At 37.6% G+C, this 13,629-nt stretch overlaps 2 long non-coding RNA genes across 8 annotated transcripts in view; one reads left to right on the top strand and one right to left on the bottom strand.

Annotated features, from left to right (window-relative positions):
- Positions 1 to 12,333, bottom strand: part of LOC144369597 (uncharacterized) — a 28,821-nt gene extending 16,488 nt beyond the window's left edge. For 2 of the 5 annotated variants that reach the window (XR_013429384.1, XR_013429385.1), the window contains exons 1-4: positions 12,194 to 12,333; positions 11,676 to 11,807; positions 6,808 to 6,871; positions 3,648 to 3,695 (exon numbers count right to left, since the gene is read on the bottom strand). This is a non-coding gene — a long non-coding RNA (uncharacterized LOC144369597). Of the gene's footprint in view, positions 1 to 1,118; positions 1,708 to 3,647; positions 3,696 to 6,807; positions 6,872 to 11,675; positions 11,808 to 12,193 lie in introns of those variants that run through there. The other 3 variants (XR_013429381.1, XR_013429382.1, XR_013429383.1) reach the window with 2 other exon arrangements.
- The window catches only part of LOC110597814 (uncharacterized), a 537,518-nt gene that overhangs the window by 47,135 nt on the left and 476,754 nt on the right, over positions 1 to 13,629 (top strand). The window lies entirely within an intron of this gene.

Below are 13,629 nucleotides of genomic sequence, written 5' to 3'. Positions count from 1 at the left end.
TAGATAGATGGCTAGGTGGATAGACAAATAAATAGACCCATAGGAATTTTCATATGCCTGGGTTTAGGAAGGACTTGTTGAATAACAGCCTTGTTGGGATTTGGACAGGGAAAGGGTATTCCTATCATTCCACAGTGTCTATGCCTCTGTGAAACAGACATCTGCATTGACTGCAACCACCATGTTTGTTGGGAGGCAGGAGAATATGGCCAATAGAAGTATGTCTTTCAGTCTGAGATTTCAATAATAATCAGCCACTTACTGTCTGTTTGTGAACAAGTGACTGAACACTCTGTACCTCAGTTTCTTTCTCTATAAAAAGGTGATTAGGGATAGGAAAATACCAATTAAGATATGACGAGATTACTGTGTATAAAAATGTGCAATAAACATTAGCTATTACTTCCTTATGTTATTATCAGGAATATGTTATATAATTAATTACAAAACTAAAGCTTAGAGTATTTCCCAGTTTTCCTCAGTCTAGTAAAGGGAAACCAGAATCTCCATCCCTGGTCTGTCTGATAGAGAAGCCCTTGTTCTTATGCACACATGTTGTGATTCTTGCTCTTGCCTGCATTTCGATGTTACCTGTCTCCTTCTCTAGGATCCTGCTGTAAACTTTGGGACACCAACTACAATGCTTTAGGCAATGGAGGCTAGAGGATGCAAGATCAAGTTGTGCTGATGGATGAATTTGTAATTGTAGCCCTGCCTGTGAGGCTGCTGAGCAGTTGTTAAGCTTTCATCTGAAAATACACTTCTTTAAAACCTGTTATAAAATGTGTATATTTTAGAATCTCTCTTCATGAATTCATCTGTTTTCCTTTCTCCTCCGCACAATTTTGCTTATTTCTATCATATTCAACATGGTCATAGGGATTGTCTTCTAATTGTATATAGCATAGTCAAATAAATTGTTGTGTTTTCCCATATTCCTCCTTAATTTCTCTTACACTTCAAGGAGCAGTAAATAATTATGTGTGCAGTAGAGATTCTACATATAAATAAGTTGGAAAATCAAAGGAGCCGTTTGCATTTTTACTGGATGGTATCTTGCTCTCAAATGGTTTAAAGAAATGTGTTAGTGTGAAGTTGAGAATTACCATCTTGTTGCCTTTGTCTTATTTTTTCCTTTTTGTAGCCATTGATACTGTTGACCAGTTCACCAGTTCTTCAGAGCTCCTCTTCCCTGGGACTCCAGTGGCACTTTGATCTTCTGAGCTTCCTCTGCAATCTCAAGCAATTTTGGGGCTTTCTCCTACCAGCCTTTAAGCTGCTATTTTCAGAGCTCTCTTTGCCTCCATGGTCTACTTCTCCCTCAAACCTGTTGCCTGGTTACTCTCCTTCACATCCATGAGGCCTCCCTACCACACTCTACCCGTTCTTCCCCAAACTTCCAAATTTATATTCTTTTTGAGCACCAAACCTGTGTACTCAGCTGACTAGATATTCTCCTGACTCCCAAATCATACTATAGAAGTATAAACTCCAAAACTGAGCTAATTTTCACACTGTCTTAGTCAGCTTTCTGTCATTTTGGAAAAATACCTGAGATATATCAACTTAAAGGAAGAAAGGTTTATTTGGGCTCATGGTTTCAGACATTGCAGTCCATGGCTGACTGGCAATGGGTTTGGGACTATGGCGAGCCAGAATATCACAGCAGGGACATTTTGGTGGAGGAAGCTGTTCACCTCATGATGGCTGGGAGCAGAGAGAGAGAGAGAAAGAGAGACAGGGGAAGAGGCAAGGTCTTAATGTCTCTTTCAGAGGTGCACCCCTAATGACCTAACTCCTTCTACTAGGCTCTGTCTGTTTAAGATTCTACCACCTCCCAACAGTGCCATGGCCTGGAGACCAAGACATCGGTATATGGGCTTTTGGGACACATTTACTATCTGAACCATAACATGCCCACTGCCCCAAATCCACTCTGCATTCTGTATTAGGTCTCTGAACAGATGATGCTACCATTCAGCTTCTATAATTTTTTTTTTTAAATTGGCTGTGGGTGAAGATTCTTCCTTAGGTTGTGGACATAGCTCAGTGTTGGTGTGCTTGCCTAGTGTATGAGGCCCTGGGTTCAATTCCTAGCACAGGGGTTGGGGGGATTTTTTTTTCCTTCAAGAATCCTAAATATATTGACCCTATCTTTTTTTTCTTATGGCCAGTATTACTTATATTTTCTCCTTATTGTTTCTTGCTTGCATTATAATAGACCCCAAAGTGATTTTTATCTCCATTCTCACCCCTCCAGCTTATCCCCTGATTGTTTTCCAGAGGGTCCCTTCTAATTGTTGATCTGATCTGAGTATGCCTCTCCTGTGATAAACATTCTTTAGTGGCATGCATCCTGTCACTGCCAGGACAGAGCCAAGCACCAAGCCACCTATCATGGCAGAGAAAGTGCAGTGCAGTTAAGAAAGTAGACTTCCTGAGACTGACTGCCTAAATTGAAATCCAGATTCTATGTGACATTGGGCAAATTATTTCACCCCTCTAGATTATATTTTTCTCCAAGTACAAATAAGGAATATTATGGAATCTACCTTATAGGATACTTGAAGTGGGTCAAGTACAGAGAACGGCACATGCTCAATGTAAAGTAGCTGTTAATGCTGTCATCCATTCTTAGTCCCTCCACTGCAGTTCCCCTACTGCCTGATCTAGCTTATGTTGTATGTTCCCCAAAAGTTCTCATTCCCTCTCTTCTGGGCTTCCACTGTTTCCTATGCATGTCCCTTCACTGAGACCAGCTTCATTTTGTATAGTTGTTTGTCTGATTTGAGATCTGTTGTTAGGATCTTCCCCAGCACCATGCACTTAATATTCAGTAATTGTTGAGTGGTTTAAGACTGTTTAAAAAAAGAGACTTGAAGCACAATTCACTATAGCTAAACTGTGGAACCAACCTAGATGCCCTTCAGTAGATGAGTGGATAAAAAAATGTGGCATATATACACAATGAAATATTACTCAGCAATAAAAGAAAATAAAATCATGGCTTTTGCAGGTAAATGGATGGAGTTAGAGAAGATAATGATAAGTGAAGTTAGCCAGTCCCCCAAAACCAAATGCTGAATGTTTCTCTGATATAAGGAGGCTGATTCATAGTAGGGTAGGGAGGGAGAACATGGGAAGAATAGACGAACTCTAGATAGGGCAGAGGGGTGGGAGGGGAAAAGATGGGGCAGGGGGTCAGCAAGGATGGTGGAATGTGATGGACATCATTATCCAAAGTACATGTATGAAAACACGAATTGTTGTCACCATACTTTATATACAACCAGAGATATGAAAAATTATGCTGTATATGTGTAATAAGAATTTGTAATGCATTCTGCTGTCATTTATTTTTAAAAAATCAATTAAAAATAATAGTTCTTGAAAAAAAAATAAATTAAAAAAGAGGCTTGAACTTGGGAATTAACTACTTTCCTGCTCTGTGACTTTGTGTGAGAGAATGCATTTTCTCATAGGGTGGTTGAAGTATTGAATGTGTGTGATTATGCTTTAAATACCCTAAACATATTAATTATCTGAGCAGTGGATGATGGAAATGGTGTTTCCACCAGATTTTACCCTGATGTATAAAAGTCCTTTACTTTTGTTGTTCAGCTGTATGGACAGTTATTCTGACTTACTTTTTCTTCTGAGAGACCACAGCATTGACAAGTCAGTCGAGTGGCATCCTGAAAGAGAGGAAAGAATGAACAGTGAAGTCAAGAGAGTGGACTTCCTGAGCCTGACTGCCTAAGTCGAAATCCAGGTTCTATGTGACATTGGCATGAAACCTGGGTCTAGCCTGTATTTATTCCTGACGGCTTTGGGTAAGGAGGTGGCCTCTCTGACCTCATTGTCCTTGTTTGTAACAGGGAACTGGTATAATTTCTTAGGTTTCTCCCAGCAATTAGTCTTTGACTTGTGTCATCTGAATGGATACTGGGTGATGATTAAATTCCTAGGTTCTTTAGTACACTTAGTCACCTCATCCTTCCTCTTTCCCTCCATTTCTACAAATAGACAAATTAACCTGGATACAAAGTAGTTGATTTCAAATAGTTTGAAATGTTTTCTAGGTGGTTTACAAAGCACTTATTTGTGCTGCATGAGGCTGGATGACAAAAGAGAACACGGGGACCCAAAGTTAGAGCATGATGCCAGAGGGGGAGGAATGGAATGATAAGAATGAGAAAACTCTGGTCTTAAAGTCAGTAATGTTTTACTGGGTATTTTCATGGAGCCTTCTACCCCCAAAATGCTTTAGGTTTTATACCATGAAAGGAGGACACATTGTATGGTCGGCTTCTGGTAGCACGTAACCAGAGAAAATGCCAGAAGGCAAAAATAAATAAATAATATTTACTAGAGTCAAATCCTAAGAAGACTAATGACTCTATGAAGGATTCAGAAGCTTGGTGCTGGGGATGTAGTTTTGTGGTAGAGCAGGCATGAGGCCCTGGGTTTGATCCCCAGCATTACAAGAAAAAAAGAGAAAGAGAAGAAACTTGATTAAGTACAGAGGAATTCCTAGATTTCAAAAGAGTGAGGCTACATCTAAAAGGAAGTTTCATTTCTAGAGTACTGATGAAGCACGGAAAGCACCACTACAAGCCATTTGGATGTGTTAAATCACAACAATGCTTTGAAATAGGTACGATGACTGTACCCATTTTTCAGACGAAATTGAGGCACCACTGTGTAAAATTATATAGTTCATGAAAAGGGAACATGAGGTCTGAATTCAGACAGTCTAGTAGAATCTGAATCTTACTTCATGACAAATCACTCTTAAATTTTAACATTTGAGTTGAAAGACTTTCCTGGAAAGGATATGAGAGCAGAAAGAGGATAGTGTTTTTTTGTTTGTTTGTTTGTTTGTTTGTTTTGATTTTTTAATAAAGGGAAAGTCTAATTCCAAAAATTTAAAGCATTGAAAAATTGTTATCTATTCTTCTTAAATTTTCAAAATTTTTAAGAATTAATTTTTCCATACTCCATATTGTCAGTCATATGAAATTATCAGCTCTGAGGAATGGGTCAGTGTAAGACACTAAGTGCAAATATGAGTAATCTCTTGTACAGGTGTGCATGTCAGCACAGGTAGGGGAGTGACACTCAGTTGAGGTCTTATAGGGCCAGGACACTGGCGGTTCATGGCAGTGGTGATTTTCCTGAGCCAAGCTTGTGAAGAGTGACCAGGTGACAGGGTCAAGGTGGTGCCATGTCCAGTCTTAAAGCGTCCTCCTTTTATGGGTGTCCAGTGAGAGGTTTTCACCTTACGGGGTTGATAAGCTCCCATGTCTGGTGTTCCTGATAAGATGTGGATGTCCACATGTACGGGTGCTGTGTATATACAGGTGTATGTATAGACAGTATACACATACACTGGTGATACTGACATGCATGGTTTATGCTCTCATATATCCTTCATATATAAGAGAATTATGCATGAATTTTTTTTACTATTAAAATAAATGAAAAAAAGTATAAAATACGTTGAGTCCCTATTTTCCTTGGCGCATTGTAAATTTGGAAAGTTGTCAAAATTGTCAGTTACATTTTTCCTTTTCAGTTTTTAAGACTTTAAAATTTTAAATTATATCATGCAATCAGAAAAAAAAGTATATAAAACAAAGTGCAGCTTTAATGAATATTTCCAAGTGAACATCCATGCAACTTTTATTCTGGTCAAGAAAAGAGCATTCCCGATGTGCCAGGTGCTTCTTTGGAGCCTTTTAACACCCCAGTCACAAGCAATTTCTTTCCCCTCAAGGCCACTGTCCTTATATCAGCCTTATTTTTAACTTTTTTTAGAATCATCAAACATCAATCAAGCCACAGTAGCCTGTTTTAAAAAAAAACTATTCATGATACTCATTAAAGAATGATAAAGCAGAATTAAAAGGGGGACTATTCAGAACCATAGAAGAAGGAAGAGTGGGAATTCACGGTCAGGAAGCGGGGGTGAAGGAACTGGTGTCAGTGGCTGGAAAATGATTAACTGATGTGACAGGATTCTTGCTGATGGCAGGCCATGGTGACCAGATATTACCTGGAGGATGGTGGAGAACAAGGACTGACCAGGTATCAAGGGTGGTGATCAGGTATTGGAGGATGGCTAAAATGACTTAGCAAGACTCTTGCCCAAACAGAACAATGCAGAGACAACTTGCAAGTCCCAAACTCAAAGCCTGTTGAAAAGAGCCTAAAAAAGCCCAAGTAGAGTTTGGGCAAGGAGAGAATCCAGGTTAATCCTAAAAGTTGTTTTACTTTCTACCAGCAATTTGCTGACTTGCTAACTTAATAACCACAAAATTATACTGTATGATGCCAAGTTCATAAATGAAATTCATTTTTAAAAACTAATTGATGCTGCAGAATAAATGTTATACTGTTTATTCTTCAGCAAAGGAAGACTATCCTGCACTTTATGTAGCAGGAGCTATTGTGATACCTAAAAGTAATTTCTATTGATTATTCTTGACAATATTAAACAGTGTATTTTGTTTATATTTCACAAAGAACTTTTGAGAACATTTTCTCAATCCTTGCAATAGAATGGAGGTAAATATTACCTCCTTTTGTAGGTGCTAGATGAACTAATATCCTCATTATTCCCTATATGGACAAGGAAATTGGGGTACAAAGAGGCCAGGTGAAGTGCTCAGGCACACACCGCCAGGAAGTAGCAGTGTTTGGACTCAAAACCTGCTCCCTGCTTTCAATCCTTTCTACTTGATTACCCTGCTTCTTTAAAATGAAATATTTAATAGCCATCTTTTAGAGTAACGAAAAGTTTACCAAGTGCTTTTCTTCAAGATTTCTTTGCACAGCTATCAGGTGGTTAGAGCAGGTATTTTTAAGCCTATTTGAAAGAAGAAAAAAAATCTGAGGTTCAAAGAAGCAAAGAGATTAAGTCACACAACTAGTAGATGGAACAGTCTGGCTTGAAGTCCTTTATGAGGATTCCTGAGTGAGCCTAAGGAGAGGAAAGAGAGACTACTGAGGGGTCACCTTCCTTTTGACCATGGCTACTACATATACTGTCTCTGAGCACCAGAGAACACCCAGCCAGAAGTTGAGACTGAGGTTTGGGAAGGTGTCCCTCACTCTAAAAAGGCTCATATTAGGAAGATGGAAGAAAAATGACAAGGATGGAAGGAATAGAAAAGATGGTCCTAAATTTTTAAGTAAGAGATATATGCATTAAACACATTCAGACAGACACTACCTCAGATGTTTTCTTTTCTGGTGCTCTGCATATGCTCTACCATTGAGCTGCCCACCCAGCCTTTGCCTTAGTTTTTCAAATAGGGTAAAAAGCAGTGGTGATTAAAGAGAGAGAGAGACAACAAAAAGATGCATAATTATATTGGTTTCAGTTGGATAAAAATGTAGTTTTGTTCCTTTTAAGTATTTTTTTTTATTTAATCCCATTATTCTTAATTTTGAGGCATTTCAAGATAACAATTGACCTGATTTCTTCTACCAACAACTTGGAGAATAGAAACATGTACTCTCCATCTGGTTTTCAATCACCAGATTGTTTCTCCTGCCTAGTGTGTCTCGGGGAGCCATGTAAAATTCTTTTCACAAGATAGAACTTAATAAAATAATAGCCACATACTGTGTAGCATTTTTTAAGACAAAAAAAAGAAGGTAGAAACAAAACCAACTCATTGTATGTTGGTGTAACTCTATACAGGTAAGGAAACTTCACCAAAGAAATACATGGAGCTGGTGGGACCAAATCTTGGCTATAGTAATTTGTAGTGCTAAAAAGTAGGAACTGTGGGCTGGGGTTGTGGCTCAGTGGAGAGCGCTCGCCTAGCACATGCGAGGCCCTGGGTTCCATCCTCAGCACTACATAATAATAAATAAATAAAACAAAGGTATTAAAAATAATTTAAAAAGGTAGGAACTGGTGGCAAATTTGAAAGTCATTTTTTAAACCACAAATATCAAAGTAATGATGACATCAGCACATTGCTCTTCTTCCTTCTCTCAAATATTTACTTACATATCTAGTCTATAATTAGAGAAGCAGAGCCCAGCAGGATGTTCATAGTCCAGTCTTTGTCTCAGAAAGAATATGTGCTTTTTTTTTTTTAACTCATTCAAACTATTTTGGGATTTTTATATGCCTAGACTCAATCATAAAATTGAATTCAGATATAACCTTTTGCAGTATGTGGAGCTAATGAAATCACCCCAAAGGTCATTTACTTAAGCAATAAGCACTTCGAATTGATCATGATCAGTTAAACTATCAACTCCAGGTAACGATTTTTTTCTTTTTTCTTTTCATACTTACTCAAGTACCAGAATTAGAAGATCAGTTTGTCCCTAGTGTTTAATATCCAATTTTCTACCAATCAGGACACAAGATATGCTCTGTTAGATTTATGATACTTTTAAAATGAGTTTTATTTTACAAGTCAAGGTACCATCATCAGTTTTGTTGGCATATTATTATGTACAATGTCAGGTAAAAGCCAAAAATGGAGATAAATCTGTGTATCTCCCATTTAATAATTAAATATTGTGGGAAATTTTAAAATATGTATGAATATGAATGTAGGCATATGCATGAAAATAAAATACACTATTTCTAATTCAATATTTTTAGTTCAATTTCCAGATCAATTTTTTTTACTTCCCTAATAACATTTGATAAGTCAGACTGCATGTAATAATATTACATAACGTTTTAACTGAAAAATAATTAGGTCCATAAACATGAAGGATCAAGTTTACATACTCTTATCATTTGTTATATATTATAAATTCTTTAAAAATTTCTGAGAACCATTTGACAAAACTTTAATGCTATGGTTAAAAGTTTGATATTACTTAACTCTAAAAATAACATTTTATCACTTAGCTGCCAGCATCTCATTTTTATTAACTTAAATGCTTAATTTTGGGTCAGTTCACAGCATATATTCTAGATATAATGAGAGAAAAGTGGGTGCTCACATCATCAGTGTATCAGACAAAGCAGCTGATAGTTATTAAAGGTGAAAAGAATTATTGAAATGAGGTTTGAGGACTTTGGATTTCATTTTTATTTTTCTTCTATGAATGCCATTTGAAAGCATCAAGTAGCATCCGCTATTGGGAACAGAGATCAAAAGAGGAAAACAAAATTAGATTGATAATGGCACCTCCCATAGAACCTTAAAGTAATTGCCTATAGCCCTTACTTCTCAAAAACCAGCCACTGTCCTTTCACCAAGAATTATTTCTACTTATCAAAAATCCTTTCGTTATTGTGTATTCCATCTAAGGTTTTCATTTTGGATACATATTTATATGATCAATATAATGATGATGCTTGTTTTGATTATTTTTTTTCTTGCATCATTCAAATAATTTATTTTACCTCCCACATCTAATAGACAAACAAATCTTTTTGGCTTTAAGTGTGTCCTGAATCCAGCCATTTATCATCACTTTATTTTAACCACAGTGTTCCAAGTCATCACACCTCTTACTTGGATCACAGCAGGTGTTCCTAACAGCTTTTCTTGCTTTCTCTCTGGCCCCTGGTCATCTGCTTTTCACAATTTTCTTTTTTTTTCAAAATTTAAATTAGGTTATCACTTTCCAGCTCCAAACTCTCTGCTGACTTTTTCATCACATTTAGAACAAAAGGCTATGTTACCTCACCGTGGCCTCTGAGGTCCTGTGTGATCTGGCCCCAGGCTTCATCTCTACCTCTTTTGGGTTCCACTCACAATAGCTCTCTCCTCAGGGTCTTTGCTTTTGTGATTACCCCTGCCTGGAAGACTCTGTCCCCAATTATACTGGTTTTTGGCCTTCACTTTTTCTAGGTTTTCACTAAAGTATCACCTCCTCAGTAAAGCCTTTCTGAACACCCTATCTCATCAACAGGCCTCACCCTCCCTGTTACTCTATCCTGTGACCCTTGGTTAGTTTTCCTCACAGCACTTAAAGCCATCTAAAGTAATATTATCATTGGTTAATTGATTGGTTAACTATCTGGCTAACCTAATATGTCGGACAGCCCCAAGATTGTGCACTCATAAAAGTCAAGGACTTTTCTTTTTATCTTCTATTTTCTAAAACTGACAACAAAAACCCAATATCTGTAATGTAGAACTAGTGCCTAAAACTAGAGGCACTTGATTAAAAAAAAAAAAAATCTTGGTGGCATGTCTGTAGTCACTAGTCACTAGGAAAGCTGAAACAGGAAAATTGCTTGAGTCCAGAGTTTGAGACTGGGCAGTACAACAAGATCCTGTCACCAAAAAGGAGAGAGAGAGAGAGAGAGAGAGAGAGAGAGAGAGAGAGAGAGAGAAAAAAAGAATATTGAGGAATACATTTACTAAAGCGTGATATAAACATCCCAAGATTTTTCTCCAATGATGCCCCAAATCTTTTTCTTTTCTATTACAGTGATAGAAATATCATCTTTATAATAGCAGTATTTTATGTCATTTACATCTTTTGGAACCAGCATCACATTACTTTAGCCACTGCAGTTTTTTGAAGCATTTGTAACAAGTGTAAATTCCATCCCCCATGCTCTTTCCAAATTCTTATTTATTTTTCTTGCTTCATGTGGTCAAATAATCATGAGAATGACTAATTTTAAAAAAATTGGGCTTTGGAGTGTAGCTCTGTGGGAGAGCGCTTGCCTAGCATGTACAAAGCCCTGGGTTTGATCCCTAGAACCACAAAGAAAAATAGAAATTTAGAAAAACAATCCACTTTTATTTACTTATTTTGGTACCAGGAATTGAACCCAATGGCACTTTACCACTAAGCCATATCCCCAGCCTTTTAAGATATTAGAAACATGGTCTTGCTGAGTTGTTTAAGGCATTGCTAAATTGCTGAGGCTGGCTTTGAAATCAAAATTCTCCTGCTTCAGCCTCCTGAGCTGCTGGGATTATAGTGTGTGCCATCCTGCCAGGTCAAAGTTGGATTTTAAATGGAGTTGTGCACAACTATAAATTAGTTTGGAAATTTTTGCATTGTTTTAGTAACAACTCTTTTAATTCAAGAGAAATATATCTTCATTTATTCATATTATCTCCTTTTTGAAACTCAACATTTGTGTGTGTGTATGTGTGTATGTGTGTGGTACCAGGGATTAAACTCAGGGGTCCTTGAACACTAAGCCACATCCCCAGCCATATTTTGCATTTTATTTAGAGACAGGGTCTCGCTGAGTGGCTTAGTGATTGCTTTTGCTGAAGCTGGCTTTGAACTGGCAATCCTCTTGCCTCGGCCTCCTAAGCCGCTGAGATTACAGGCATGCGCCACCACACCTGGCTCAACGTAACTTTATTTTCATTTTTGTACATTTTTATTAACATTATTCTTAGTTCTTTTATATTTCACATAATATACATAAGTGATTTTCAATTGAGATTCAGCTTTGTTTTTAGTGATATTTTCCCAATGAGTCCCACCTGGTTTCTCCTTGTGTTGTGCAACTGAAGATTTGAAGTCATGTTAGATTAATGATTTCAAACACTAATTTCCTTTTCTCATAACTGATGATTTTTGCTGCTTTTGGATTTAATACACATAAAATTACACATTTCTAAAAATTTCACATGATAATCATTTGTCCCTACCCTGGTTATTCCCTATCCCCTTCATATAATAACAGGAAATTTGCTGTTTGTACTTACACAAACATTGCTTGTCAGTTGAACATTTTATCACACATCTACCAGTAAAATGCTGTGGAGATGCTGGGGCTATAGCTCAGTTGGTAGAGTGCTTGCCTCACATGCACAAGGCCCTGGGTTCAATCTCCAGTGCTACAAAAACAAATAAAAATAAATAAATGCCATGGAAATAAATTTAACACTGTTCAAATAATTATAAGTCATTTAAAATTAATTTTTGGAAAAAAAGAAATTGTCCCCGAATACATAGGTGGAATTTTCCATATTGTGACTGGCAAGGAAACAACCGATTCTTTTTTTTTTTCTTCTTTTTTTAAGAATACGTTTTAGCAGTGAAAGTAAAACTTAAAGAAATGAGGAGACCTTGAGTTGTAGAAGGGCACAACAGACATAAAACTACTTCAGAATTATGTAATGTAGCCCTCCCTGTATTATGCATCCATTCTGTAGGCTCCCCATTTTATATAAACTACAACAATAAAGTCAGAAATAACAATCAATACTTCCACATTACTCACCCATTTTTTCTGTTTGTGAAATTTCTGGGCGTAGCAAATGTTCCTTTTACTTCATGGACTGCTGTGGATCTTCGTGTTGAAGTACTACATTCTTTTTGGTGTCAGTTCAAGACACTCAGATCAGATCCTGTCCTAGAGAAGGTCAAGGGCTTGGAGAGAGAATTTCATCTCATCAGTCTTGTTAATAGGTCGTTCTGGGATAAAACTATTTAAAATATATTTTATAATCTGAGTTACCTAAGATGATCACTTACACCATAAAAAAAGGTGACATTTTTGTAGGACTATTTCCCTCAGTTAGGATGTTCTTCAACAATCAGAGCTGGGCACAACCTGGAATCCTGGCCATGGGCAGGAGACTGAGGCAGGAGGATCTCCTGACCTCTTGAGCTCACCAGTCTGAGGTTGGCCCGGGCCATGTAGGCAGTGTCCATCTAAACAAGAAAGAAAGAAGAGAAGAGAAGGAGGGAAAAAGGGAAAGGCATGTCAGTCAGCTGAGTGTGACACTTCAGTAACGCTGTGGTGTACTCTAGAGCTTCTGAAAGCAGGCGTGTTCTTCCTATGGGGAATATAAGACCCTTGTCTTCCTTCACTTAGTGTATATCCCTCTGCTTTACTTGATGATTTCATGATTAATACAAACTGTCACTCTGACAACTGACTTTAAAATCCCATTTAAACAGATCTTAATTTCTTGGGCGGGATGCTGGGGGTGGGTCGGGGCAGCCCAAGTCCCGCCAGCGTCAAAGGGCGACATGCGGAGACAACGGCATACTTATCTTTGAGAACTTATGGGGAGTTGGTTTTAAATTAAATATTAACATATTAAAAAATGAGGTCTGGGCTGGTTGTCACTGCACAGAGGAGACCTAAATTGCGCTGTAGCACTGAGGTCCCCAGCTCCACCAGCACAGAGATGGGGGAAAGATCTGCCTGTGAGGGGGTGGGGTTGCAACTTCATTTTCCCTCTGACATATTTTGTTGGCTGATTAATAGGCTGACACTAATTTAGGTCTCAAAAGACTAGAATGTTCTGTAACAGGATAGAGAAGTGGGGGTGGGGGAGCTAATGGGGGGGTGAATCAGAATGTGGGCTTAGAATTTGGGCCTAGGGAAACCCAGGGCATATTTTAAAGACCTTACCCGCTGGCAAATTGAGAATGAAAACGCCGGTGCCTTCAACAATTAATTTTGCTAATCATGCAATCTAAATTGTCACACTTAAGTATCTCAGTGTTGACCTGTTTAGACAATATGCCTTAATCCACAGGGGAGTAGTTTCAGTAGATCATGTTTAAGTTAGCTAATTAATATCAAAAGCAGTGTGGAATTGACTAACAGGTAATTTAATCAAAAGATAATTAAAACTATTGAAATTTACAAATTATTATTTAATTAATATTAGTTAATATTATAATTTTCCAAGTCTGAATTAT

Source organism: Ictidomys tridecemlineatus, chromosome 12 (assembly GCF_052094955.1).
Source record: "Ictidomys tridecemlineatus isolate mIctTri1 chromosome 12, mIctTri1.hap1, whole genome shotgun sequence".
In the NCBI taxonomy this organism is placed as follows: Eukaryota; Metazoa; Chordata; class Mammalia; order Rodentia; family Sciuridae; genus Ictidomys; species Ictidomys tridecemlineatus.
The sequence above is the reverse complement of the archived record's forward strand: the minus strand, read 5'-3'. Positions and strand labels throughout refer to the sequence as shown.